Genomic DNA, 12,668 nt, shown 5'->3' with positions numbered 1-12,668 from the left:
CCTACGTGTAGAGCCGGTATCCTCACGTGTACTCGCATCCACTAGTCGGTAGACGTGTTGTACCCACTCTAAGTGTCGGCTTGCAATGCCATTCCCGCCACTGGCCGGATACGTGCATACTTTCACTCCAGTCGTGTTCCCCGCTTGGCGAACCCTGTCGAGTTCCTCTGCCTCCCCCTTCGGCTCGGACATTGCGGAGTGTCTGATGCCAGGCCTACATCCGTCGCTGACGCTGTCTGTTGGCTGGGGCCCATATGTCGTGACCCCTCTACGTGAGCAGTCCCATATGTGTATTTTCCACGGTTTAAAACTCCCTACAGGCCGAGTCCGTGTCTTTCCCTTAGCAGAGCCAGCTCTGCTGTCACCTGTCAGATGAGTCTCCCCCTACCAGGTGGAGCCATCCCAGGGACTCCATATGCGTACTGCCCCCCGGGCCAGTCCATGTGTGTATTTCCCACGTAAACTCCTCCCCCATTGGGTAGGTAGTGGTCTCTGCAGCGTCCCTTACGGGTTCGCCCCCCAGTGTGTCTAGTTTACTTAGTGGGTATTGGTTAGACAGCAGTAGACTCTCTCGGTGTAAGCTCACCCCCTTCACCGCCAGCCGGTGCTATGGGCGGCTGAGCTTGCACTGGGCACTGGAAGGGGTTTCGTAACTGTGGCGCTTTAGTTGGGATCCCAATTCGTCGGTCACTACTGACGTACGTCGAACGTGACCGACTGAAAGGGAACGTCTCGGTTACATATGTAACCCTCGTTCCCTGAAGGAGGGAACGGAGACGTACGTCCCGTCGCCACAGTTTCTGTACCCTCGCTGTAGCGCGGACACCAGTTGTCGGGGGCGGTGCGCATTATGCCAATTCCATTGGCTTGTTTTAGTTTACACGAAGCTGATAGGGCTCTCTAAGCGATATCCCAATTCGTCGGTCACTACTGACGTACGTCTCCGTTCCCTCCTTCAGGGAACGAGGGTTACATATGTAACCGAGACGTTCACGCTGTTTGAATTTGTTATATTATATTACTGCCATCTTGTGGCTAGAGCAGGTCAGTGAGATGTGGATGCTGTCATCTGTGGTGGCTGTGACAGGGATGTTGAGGAGGTGGTGGGGCAGGGCTTGTGCACTCTTGCAGAACTAGAACTTAAAGGGTTAATTCACCCAAAAATGAAATTTCTGTCATTAAGTACTCACCCTCACATCGTCCCAAACCCGCAAGACCTTCATTCATCTTTGAAACACAAATTAAGATATTTTTTATGAAATCCAAGGGTATCTGAACAACACATAGGTAGCAATGTCACTGCACCTTTTGAGGTCCAGAAAGGTAGTAAAAACATCATTAAAATAGTCAACGTGACTAACAAGAATATTTTTTGTGCTTAAAAAAACAACAATAATGACTTTATTTAACAATTTGAACTGTTGAAGCCTGCACTGCGTTCACTACATCAACTGAGTGTAATATGATGACATCAGTTCAAATTGTTAAATAAAGTTTTTTTTTTTTTTGCTCACAAAAAGTATTCTCGTCTCTTCATAACATTAAGGTTGAACCACTGTAGTCACGTTGACTATTTTAACAATGTTTTACCTTTCTGGACATCAAAAGGTGCAATGACATTGTGTAGTTCAGATACCCTCGGATTTCATCAAAAATATCTTAATTTGTGTTTCGAAGATGAACGGTCTTTTGGGTGTGTAAAGACATGAGGGCGAGTGCATGAAATGGGTACATTAAAATTTGTTAATATAATTTTTTATTTTTTTTTAATGTCACTTTGTCAATGAAACAACCTAATTTCAGTTTATTTTTGTGATGCAAGTTAGAAATGAAATATATAAGTTGTATACATTATTTTTGTAATGTAATTTATTTGTAAATGAGCCAGAGTAATTTTTTTTATGCATGTTAACATGAGTAAATAAAAGAGAAGTAATTGTACTGTACATTGTTTTTTTTTGTTTTTTTTAAATGCAACTTATAATTTTGTCACAGACCTCTCGCAAAGCAGCCGTCCATGACCACTCATGTGCAGAAGGCCAAAAGGTATTATGTTGGACGCAGCTACCATGAGCCCCAGCAGTCTTTGAAACTGCTTTGTGCTGCGTTCACACCGAACGCGTCTGGGGCGTCAAATTCGCGCCAGACACGTCTAGTTGGACACTTGAACATTTTGAAGTCAGACGCACGTAAAATTCGCTCAATTCGCGCGTCTAAACAAAGTGTGTTCAGTCGCGAATTCGCGTCATGGGAGGGGCTTTCATCTCTTTCTGCACAGATCCTGAATAAACACATAATCTCGTCAGTTGGAAACCTGTAGCGGCAATTTAACTCTGTTATGCCGGCCGACTTTTGCTAGCTAGAAGGTGGGCTAGTATCAACGGCTAAAATCATGCAAAACGTTTTACAACTAACCAGATTGTCCGATTTCTTCGCGTATTCTCTTCCAGGCAAGGTCCTTTTTATTCCTGTCTCAACAAAAATATAAATGACACATCATAGAGCTCAGGGTGGCCATACACAGCGACATCTTTGTTCTGGTCTCCACCACTGATCACATCATAAACACGTTACTACCAAAGCAGAGTCCCTGATTGGTTAATGCACCGCGAATTTACGCCAAAATTCAGATTTTTCAACTCGGGCGTTTGGGCGTCAGACGCTCAATTCGCGTGTCAACGGCCGATTTGCGCCACTTGACGCTTGATTCGCGCCGCAGGACACCTAGACGCGCGTTTACATTGACTTAAATCAGACGCCCCAGATGTGCCCCGGTGTGAACACAGCATTAGAGTGATGATGTGGCCCAGCTTCACCCTGGAGACCATCGCCAGTATGGACTCGATACGTGCAGGAGACATTTGTGCCCGCATCGTAGTCGAGTCCCACACTACTCCCAGGAACACAGTTCTCTGTGTAAGTGTCAACACGCTCTTCTTCGTGTTGTGTCTCAACCCCAAGCTTTGAATGCCGTCAATATAATTTAGCACACGGATGCCCTGAAGCCTCAGCGGGGCCTGGGCTGCATCCATGCCCTTGGTAAATGTGAAAAGGGAGAGTGCTAGGCCGAACGAAAGAACCCGATTGGAACGCTTCACCACCAAAAATGAACCTCAGGATCTCCCTGTGAGATGGAAGGATGGATATGTGGAAGTATGCGTGCTTTAGGTCTATCATGACAACCCAGTCCTGGAACAGCGGGAAGCAAACATTGATTTACTTAGGGGTGACGAAGGGAAACCTTCGTTCTCAATCCCCTGAAGCAGAATACCTGAAAAAAAAAAGAAAAAAAAAAAATCGACAACGATTTCCAGTGTGTGGATACAAGCACTGCTTGGCCGCAAGCCTTTGGGGCGGACACTGCACTTTCAAATGTGCTTATTACTAACAATTCAAGTTCAAACGGGACAAACACCACCAAATAGGACAGACAGTTTGACACAGAGCGCTTGCTTTAGAACAAAAAGCTGACTCTGTTGTGTGCCGGTGCCCCTTTGTAGCTTCCGTATATGCCGTCACATGTTACGTCACGACGCAACACCAATCAGGATTGGAATAGTTTAATTCATGCTTCAGACTCGCAGAGGGCATTCCCCAAAGTTTCCTTACCAATGCAGTGTGTTCTCTAGAAAGGGAACCTGTAATACAATAAGAATACAGCTTGTATGGTGAATCCAAAATGGTCATATTCATGCATTTTATTCATATTTCATGTTATATTTATTTATTTATTGCTTATGATTTATCAATATTATATTTGAATTCATAGATCTATGTAATCCTACTCCATATAATCATCTTATATTCAATTATTTACTCATTATTGGTAAGACCTCACCTGAGATACTTACCCGTTTGACTCACCTACCTGTTGTTCCTGATTTCGTCTTCTGTCTGTCATCATCTATTCCTCTTCATTCGTCTGGATCTTCTGTTCATCAGCCTGCATCTCCACCACGTCACCTGCACAAGAAAGACTGTCTTACCACCAGCTAAGTCTACTGCAAACTATCATCTGCCATGTTTCCTTACCTGTTGCATTCCTGCTCTGCTCCTATCTGCAAATAATGACTTAACTTCCCTCGTCTGTCCTCTTCTGTTTGTGACAGAAGACAAGTAGCCACAAATCTGTAAAATGCCATTCACAGACTGACTGCAACATAATCAGCTTTTAATATTTAATTGGTGAGCTGGTTACTGTAACAGTACTTCCTCCTCCCGGAAAGCGCAACCCCACAATGGATTCCATCCAGGGTGGGAGGGTGGGCATCCTGGATCTGTGTTAGGGATACCTCCAGGACAGCACCAGCAAGGAGACAACGGCAGTTCAGGAAGCCATGGTTGTGCAGGAAGTTCAGGAAGCCCTGGCAGTGCAGGAAGCCACAGTGGTGCAGGAAGCTCATGAAGATGAAGGTGAGAAATCTAAATCATGAGACAGACACTGGGTTAAGCTCAGGGATGAAAGTGGGCATATGACTCTGGTCAGGAGCTGGAGCCTTCACTGGATGATAGTCATGGGCTGAGGAAAGATGAAGGACGATGAAAGTGAGAAATCTCAGTCATGAGACAAACAGATAAGGAACCAAGTGGAAAGGTATAGGCCTACATCAACAAGACCGGACAATTGTGAGGTGGAAGGTGACTGCTTATATAGGGAGTGCTGATTAGTGATAACAAAGGTAAGTGCTGGCAGGTGCGGGTGATGGTGAAGTGTGTTCAGGTGATGAGCAGAGAGGATCTTATGAATTGTAGTGCTGAGTGTGACTTAGGCCCCGTCCACACGGAGACGCGTTTCAGTGAAACCGCACAAATTTTTTATCGGATAGGCGTTTCGTCGAAAGGTGAAACCAGTGGCGGATTGGGACAGTAAATCAGGCCGGGAATTTGACTCCACCCCAGGCCACCTCTGCTGCTGCAGTCACCACCACCAAATTCATGTGTCCACCAGCCTGCTAAACTTATAGGGTAACCCTGTTAGTTGATGTAACAGGTAGACTACCATTCATAATATGAATGGACAAATAAATAAACCCTCAAAAACTCACTAGGAATAGACCATCTATACTACCTGTCACGATCACAGTCTGTTCCTGTTCACTCCGGACTCCATTTCCCATAATCCTCCCTGCCAATCACATGCACTCACTCCACCAATCACCTGTTTCCACATACACTCATGCACATTCCACATTGATCACCACACCCAGCTGCAGCTCATTATCAGGACTATATAGGACTCTCACTCACATCACCAGTTTGCTAAGTCTTGATTCACCCTGTGACAATTCTAAGCGTTATTATTCTGTCTGCCTGTCTGTTGCCGTTCCTGCCTGTTTCCTGTTTGACGATTCTGTGCTGCCTACCTCTGACCCTTGCTTTGTATATTGACCTGTGTATGTTATCTGCCAGTCCTGACCTCTGCCTGTACCTGGATTACGATTCTGTCTACCCTCTGCTATTCCTGTTTGCCCCTGGTTTACCCTGCCTGTACGACCACACTTAACTTTAATAAACGCTGCATTTGGATCCCTGCCTGTGAGCCTCCCTTTGTTACAGAAGACTTAGCCGCCACTACGATCCAGCAGCTTTCTCGGAGGACATTTGTAAGGTATGGACATTAAACAATTATTATTGTGGAGTACCCAGGGTACGCGATCGCTTGAGGAATATGTGCAGGAATACTTGGACATTGCTTACCTCTCTGATCTACCAGACTGTGCATTAATTGACTTCTTCTGTGATGGCGTCAACCAACCTCTCCAGAATAAACTAAGACGAGAGGGACCGCGTTCATCACTCAGCGGCTTTATGGACTTTGCTTTGTTATCTGTTGGTTCTCTGTTTACTGTGGGGGTCGTGGAGAAATGCGACACTGTGGTAGAACATGTAATGGCCGCCGCGCCAAAGGACATACACAAAATGGCGGCTACCACCATAAAACCGAGCCATGTCACCGCTGATCGCCCAGAGTCAAGTCACGCCTTCGCTGATCGCCCAGAGTCAAGTCACGCCTTCGCTGATCGCCCAGAGTCAAGTCACGCCTTCGCTGATCGCCCAGAGTCAAGTCACGCCTTCGCTGATCGCCCAGAGTCAAGTCACGCCTTCGCTGATCGCCCAGAGTCAAGTCACGCCTTCGCTGATCGCCCAGAGTCAAGTCACGCCTTCGCTGATCGCCCAGAGTCAAGTCACGCCTTCGCTGATCGCCCAGAGTCAAGTCACGCCTTCGCTGATCGCCCAGAGTCAAGTCACGCCTTCGCTGATCGCCCAGAGTCAAGTCACGCCTTCGCTGATCGCCCAGAGTCAAGTCACGCCTTCGCTGATCGCCCAGAGTCAAGTCACGCCTTCGCTGATCGCCCAGAGTCAAGTCACGCCTTCGCTGATCGCCCAGAGTCAAGTCACGCCTTCGCTGATCGCCCAGAGTCAAGTCACGCCTTCGCTGATCGCCCAGAGTCAAGTCACGCCTTCGCTGATCGCCCAGAGTCAAGTCACGCCTTCGCTGATCGCCCAGAGTCAAGTCACGCCTTCGCTGATCGCCCAGAGTCAAGTCACGCCTTCGCTGATCGCCCAGAGTCAAGTCACGCCTTCGCTGATCGCCCAGAGTCAAGTCACGCCTTCGCTGATCGCCCAGAGTCAAGTTATGTCTCCGCTGATCACCCAGAGCAACGTCACGCCTTCGCTGATCGCCCAGAGTCAAGTTATGTCTCCGCTGATCACCCAGAGCAACGTCACGCCTTCGCTGATCACCCAGAGTCACGTCACGTCTCTAGATCAGTCAGGTAGCGGAGAGGACTGCGTTGCAGTGTGGCAGATCCGCCGATGACTTCAGCTCGAGCGGCTGGCATCCCTAAGCATCCACCAGCCACTTCACACTCAAGCCCGCCGGCCGCTTCGCACTCAAGCCCGCCGGCCGCTTCGCACTCAAGCCCGCCGGCCGCTTCGCTCTCAAGCCCGCCGGACGCTTCGCACGCAGGTTCGCCGGTTGCAGCGCTCTCAAGCTCGCCTGTTGCAACGCTCTCAAGCTCGCCTGTTGCAACGCTCTCAAGCTCGCCTGTTGCAGCGCTCTCAAGCTCGCCTGTTGCAGCGCTCTCAAGCTCGCCTGTTGCAACGCTCTCAAGCTCGCCGGTTGCAACGCACTCAAGCGCCCTGGAAGCGACGGACAAAATGGCTGCTTTGCCAGTGCCCACCGGCAAGATGGCCGCCCCTTCAGTGTCTGTGGATGTAGGGGGCGTTACTGCCATTGAGTCCACTCCAGAACCCGCTTCAGCCAGTGAGTCTGCTCCTGAACCCGCTCCAACCGGTGAATCATCGACTCACCCTCGGAAAAAGAGGAGGAGGAGGAAGAAGGCGTCCTCCTCTCCTCAAGATGCCGATGCCCTTCAAGAGGCCGTTGTGGGCCTGGGGACCATTCCAGAGGTCTCTCCTGCTCCGCCCAAGCGTCTCGCTCTGCCGGCGCCACCTGAGCTCCTCGCCCTGCCGGCGCCACCTGTGCTTCTCGCCCTGCCGGCGCCACCTGTGCTTCTCGCTCTGCCAGCGCCACCCAAGCTCCTTGCTCTACCAGCACCTCCTGAGCTCCTTGCTCTACCAGCACCTCCTGAGCTCCTTGCCCTGCCGGCGCCAATCAAACACCTTGCCCTGCCGGAGCCACCCGAACTCCTTGCCCTTCAACCTGCTACTTACTCCGTTGATTTCCCCAATAACGGGGAAATCAACGGGGGGGGCAGTATACCTAGGGGTGGGGAGCTTGCGGGTGGGGAGCTTGCGGGTGGGGACCCTGCCCAATCACTGCTGTCATGGCCATGTATGGACTCTGACCCGCAGGGGTCACCCATGGACTCTAACCTGCTGTGGCCGCCCAAGCCACCTGACCCGCCGTGGCCGCCCGAGCCACCTGACCCGCCGTGGCCGCCCGAGCCGCCTGACCCGCCGTGGCCGCCCGAGCCGCCTGACCCGCCGTGGCCGCCCGAGGCGCCTGACCCGCCGTGGCCGCCCGAGGCTCCTGACCCGCCGTGGCCGCCCGAGGCTCCTGACCCGCCGTGGCCGCCCGAGGCTCCTGACCCGCCGTGGCTGCCCGAGGCTCCTGACCCGCCGTGGCTGCCCGAGGCTCCTGACCCGCCGTGGCTGCCCGAGGCTCCTGACCCGCCGTGGCGGCCCGAGTTCCTGGACCTGCATTGGGGACCCCGTTCCTGTCTGCATGCAGATCTCCAATGCGCCTGACCCGCCGTGGCTGCCCGAGGCTCCTGACCCGCCGTGGCTGCCCGAGGCCCCTGACCCGCCGTGGCGGCCCGAGTTCCTGGACCTGCATTGGGGACCCCGTTCCTGTCTGCATGCAGGTCTCCAATGCACCCACCCTCCCTCCCTAGCTGTTCCTGTTACGCCGCGAGGACGCGCCTTCCGGGAGGGGGGCGTTATGTCACGATCACAGTCTGTTCCTGTTCACTCCGGACTCCATTTCCCATAATCCTCCCTGCCAATCACATGCACTCACTCCACCAATCACCTGTTGCCACATACACTCATGCACATTCCACATTGATCACCACACCCAGCTGCAGCTCATTATCAGGACTATATAGGACTCTCACTCACATCACCAGTTTGCTAAGTCTTGATTCACCCTGTGGTGCTGTCTGTTGCCGTTCCTGCCTGTTTCCTGTTTGACGATTCTGTGCTGCCTACCTCTGACCCTTGCTTTGTACATCGACCTTTGTATGTTATCTGCCAGTCCTGACCTCTGCCTGTACCTGGATTACGATTCTGTCTACCCTCTGCTGTTCCTGTTTGCCCCTGGTTTACCCTGCCTGTACGACCACGCTTAACTTTAATAAACGCTGCATTTGGATCCCTGCCTGTGAGCCTCCCTTTGTTACACTACCACACCAAAGACAAATATAAAATTGGCTTACACATTTTAAGAAGGGATAATAAAAGATACATATTCACATATTAAAATATTTATATTTTATATATTTCCAATGCTCAAGTATATCAAAAGTATCAGAAACACAAACAAAAACAAACGGTTCGGTTTGTTTCATAGTTTTAGAGTCACGGTTTCGGTACTGTTGTTACAACGGCTTTGTATGTGCTATATTTATGGAAAAACTATACTTTCAAATATATATATATATATATATATTCTCATATTATTTAGAATATTCTAACTACAAAAAACAGCACAATTAAATATAATAGATTAAAGATACAAATAAAATAAAATAAACTGACCAGTTTTTTTTTAGGGAGGTCTAGCATTAGTTTTTAGGTACAGAAATTGAATAAAGTAATAATGTAAAACAGCATTGCATTTTGGACTATACATTAAAGATTATTCTTTATTAAAGTTACAAAAGCTTTTTAATCAAGAGCAGTGAGTGATTTCTTCGTTGTTGCTGTTCAATTAATATAAAGACTGTCACTTTAAGAGAATGCACTGATACAGTGTTCGTATTTAACAAGAGTGTATGGTTTATCCACGGTTTTATTTATTTTTTTTTTTTTCATGTTGTTGTAATGTCTGGGAACCCAAAATGTTCATCAACAGAAACATATATTAACTGAACCCTAATTGTTTTACGTGTTATTTATATTAAACCATATTACAGATGCTTCGTCTGATTTAAGTTGAACAGCGGTCCGAGCGCGTGCCGAAACGAGTGTGGAGAACCGAACGGATCGATTTTTTTCCCCCACCCCTGGTAAATATTATGTAAATGTAATTCTGACCGACCTGTTCCCTTACCGGTGAACATGGCTGGGATTTTGCAGCAACTTGCTGCGTCTGTGGCCAGGGCTTTTCTCCTTTTTATGCGTTCCCTCTCTGCTCCTCCTTTGCGTTTACGCTCCATTTTTTGCACTATTTTTCAAGATAAAGCCTGCATCTGGATATAGCCAATTAGGCAGTGCTTCGCTGATGTTGGGTCATGTGGTGGTGTCATTTTCACTTCGTGATCGCTCTGATTCGAAGATTCATAAGTGCGTCAATTAATTCGCAGTTGCATACAGCCTATTGCACGTCAGTCTGATCGACAGCACAGCGGCAGCCGGCAGGCCAGAATGACCATCAGGCCACCGGAAAATGTCCCGGTGCTCCCGATGGCCAGTCCGCCCCTGGGTGAAACCGGTATTTTTTGAAACCGGGTTCCAGAGTGGAAAAATTTGAAAACGCCGGCTTGGCGTTGTCGTGTGGACGGGGCAATCTGTATATTTTCTGAAACGATGATGTCATCACCCCACGTGCCGACCCTAGTCAGACGTGCTAACACCACAAAACACCACCAACAACAGCAGCAATAGCAGACTCTACATGCTTGTGTTCGTGCCTCAGAAGCTACTGAACCAAAATAAAGTGTTATTTCTAAGCTTTGCTAAAGTTTGTATTCTGCATGCAAGGTTTATGCGCATGCTCCAAGTCTTCTTCGCTGCTTTAAGTGCATTTCTGCGGCAGAATTACAGTGCCACATAATGGTCTGGCATGTATACTACATCGTTTTGAGTCGTTTCAGTGGTTTCGTGTGGACGCAGATATTTTTTGAGACGAGGAAAAAAAAAGATCGGTTTAGGGTAAGCTCCGGCTTCGTGTGGACGTAGCCATAGCTGGTGACTGAGCTGGTGACTGTTACAATAATGCATACTTTTAGGGAAAATACTCCGCATGATGTTACATCCTTTTGGACTGGGTGAGGAAGAGTCTCAGGTCCACTTTTCAGCAGCACAACTCCTGCCCTTCATGAATGTCCTAATTAAAAAAAAAAAAAAAAAAAAAAAAAAGTCACTCTATGAGAGTCAATTAAATCAATGTAAAGAACATACAGTATACAGTTACAGTTTTTCATATAAAATAAATATATTTTGAATGGATTGTTGTTTCATTTTTGTTATCTTCATTTTAGGATTAACGTTGAACAAAATGAATTAATAAAGCCAAAAATGTATTAATATACATTGTTCATTTTCAAATAAATTATTAGTGATAACTATAATACATTGTGATAGGTCAAAACATATCGTAATTTATGTATTTTAAATATATAAATTATACACAATTAAAATATGCACAAAATAATATTCTGTTTCTAGAGCAATAATAATTTTGAAACAGCTAATTCAGTAATGTTAGATAAACTCAATAATATGCCACTAGAAACAACTCAATGGTCATCCTGCCATTTTAAATAAAATTAAACTAACGGTAACGTTACAGGAGATCGATTTGCTGTAAGTGCTCTATAATTAATTAGAGTAGGCTATCATTAGTTTTGTCCTGCTAATTATTATTTTTATACCCATAAAAATAATTAGTAACTGCCAGATAACGATCACCTGCTGTTTTTTCGGTCATGGCTAACGTTAAGCATGTTATCTTAGCTAATATCATTTATTAATTAGCTTATAAAGCCCACATTTAACGTTACCGGAAAAAACTGAGTGATCCGTCAGATCCTGTAGGTCGGTTAGTACAGTTTACTGCTGAACAACTCATTTTGTCGTTGTAAAAATAACACAGAAATCGAAAATTAAAAGTTAGTGATATATCTTCAATCTCCCCTCGAAGCTCCGACAGTTAAGAGAAGCTGTCAATCAAAACTGTCAATCAAACCGACACGCCCCGTTTCTATATCATCAAATTGCTAGCTAAAATCAAACTTATCACAAAAAACACAATTGAATATATATCAGCGTGATAACAACTACCTTAAATGACCAAAACCATCTTTCTGAATTTTTTTATTGGAGAGTAATTTGTTTTTTGTTTTTTTTGACAAGCGCCATTCGTTTGCATTGAGAGGGCGGGGTTTATGACTTGTACTGCATCCAGCCTCCAGGAGGCGATGAAAGAGCCCGTGGCTTTACTTTTCAGAACGTATGAGACACACCCGTGCTGCGTCCGAAATCGCATACTTCCCTACTATATAGTATGCGAAAAACAGTATGCGAGGCGAGTAGTATGTCCGAATTCATAGTATTCGAAGAACAGTAGGCGAGAAGTACCCGGATGACCTACTGCTTCCGCCCGAATTCTGTAGTAGGCATTCGATGGACGCTGCGCTATCCCGTGATGCCACAGGAGAGAGGATTCTTCATAATTCAAAAATGGCGGAAAGCGGCGATATGCAGCTCGTTCAAGTCCTTCAGTACCTCAGGGAAAAACTGTTTATTGTGGTTAAATTGCACATGTTTAACATAATGTAAGTAAACGGCTGACTTATTGAAAGTTTAAACAATGTAATGAGAAGATTAAGAGTCGGTTGTAAAAAGATGTTTAATCATTATTACTGACAGCACATCAAGCTAACCAACAGGTCGAGATAACGTTACATCCGCTTGTTAACACTGTTTTATTTAACGGAGACGTTCGTTGTTAAGCAGTTTAATGAGATTAGAAAACTTAACGGACAGCAACATTCAAGCAGCAGTAGTTTATAGGGCTCACAGTTTGTAGTTTTTATTATCATTGTATTTATTTGTATATATTGTATAATATTTAGGCCATGTTGTGCATTTCTCTCGCCCTCTCTGTCTATCTACACACTATTTATATATAATGTATTCAAGTTTGTTTATTGATTCATGTCTTTTGTTTCTCGTGTATTTTTATATGCATTCATTTTAACAATAAATTGCTTAATTTCGTTGCTTCAAATCAGCCTCTGTCGTGATATTCACAGATG

Source organism: Chanodichthys erythropterus, chromosome 1 (assembly GCF_024489055.1).
Source record: "Chanodichthys erythropterus isolate Z2021 chromosome 1, ASM2448905v1, whole genome shotgun sequence".
In the NCBI taxonomy this organism is placed as follows: Eukaryota; Metazoa; Chordata; class Actinopteri; order Cypriniformes; family Xenocyprididae; genus Chanodichthys; species Chanodichthys erythropterus.
This window is presented reverse-complemented; position numbering follows the sequence as displayed.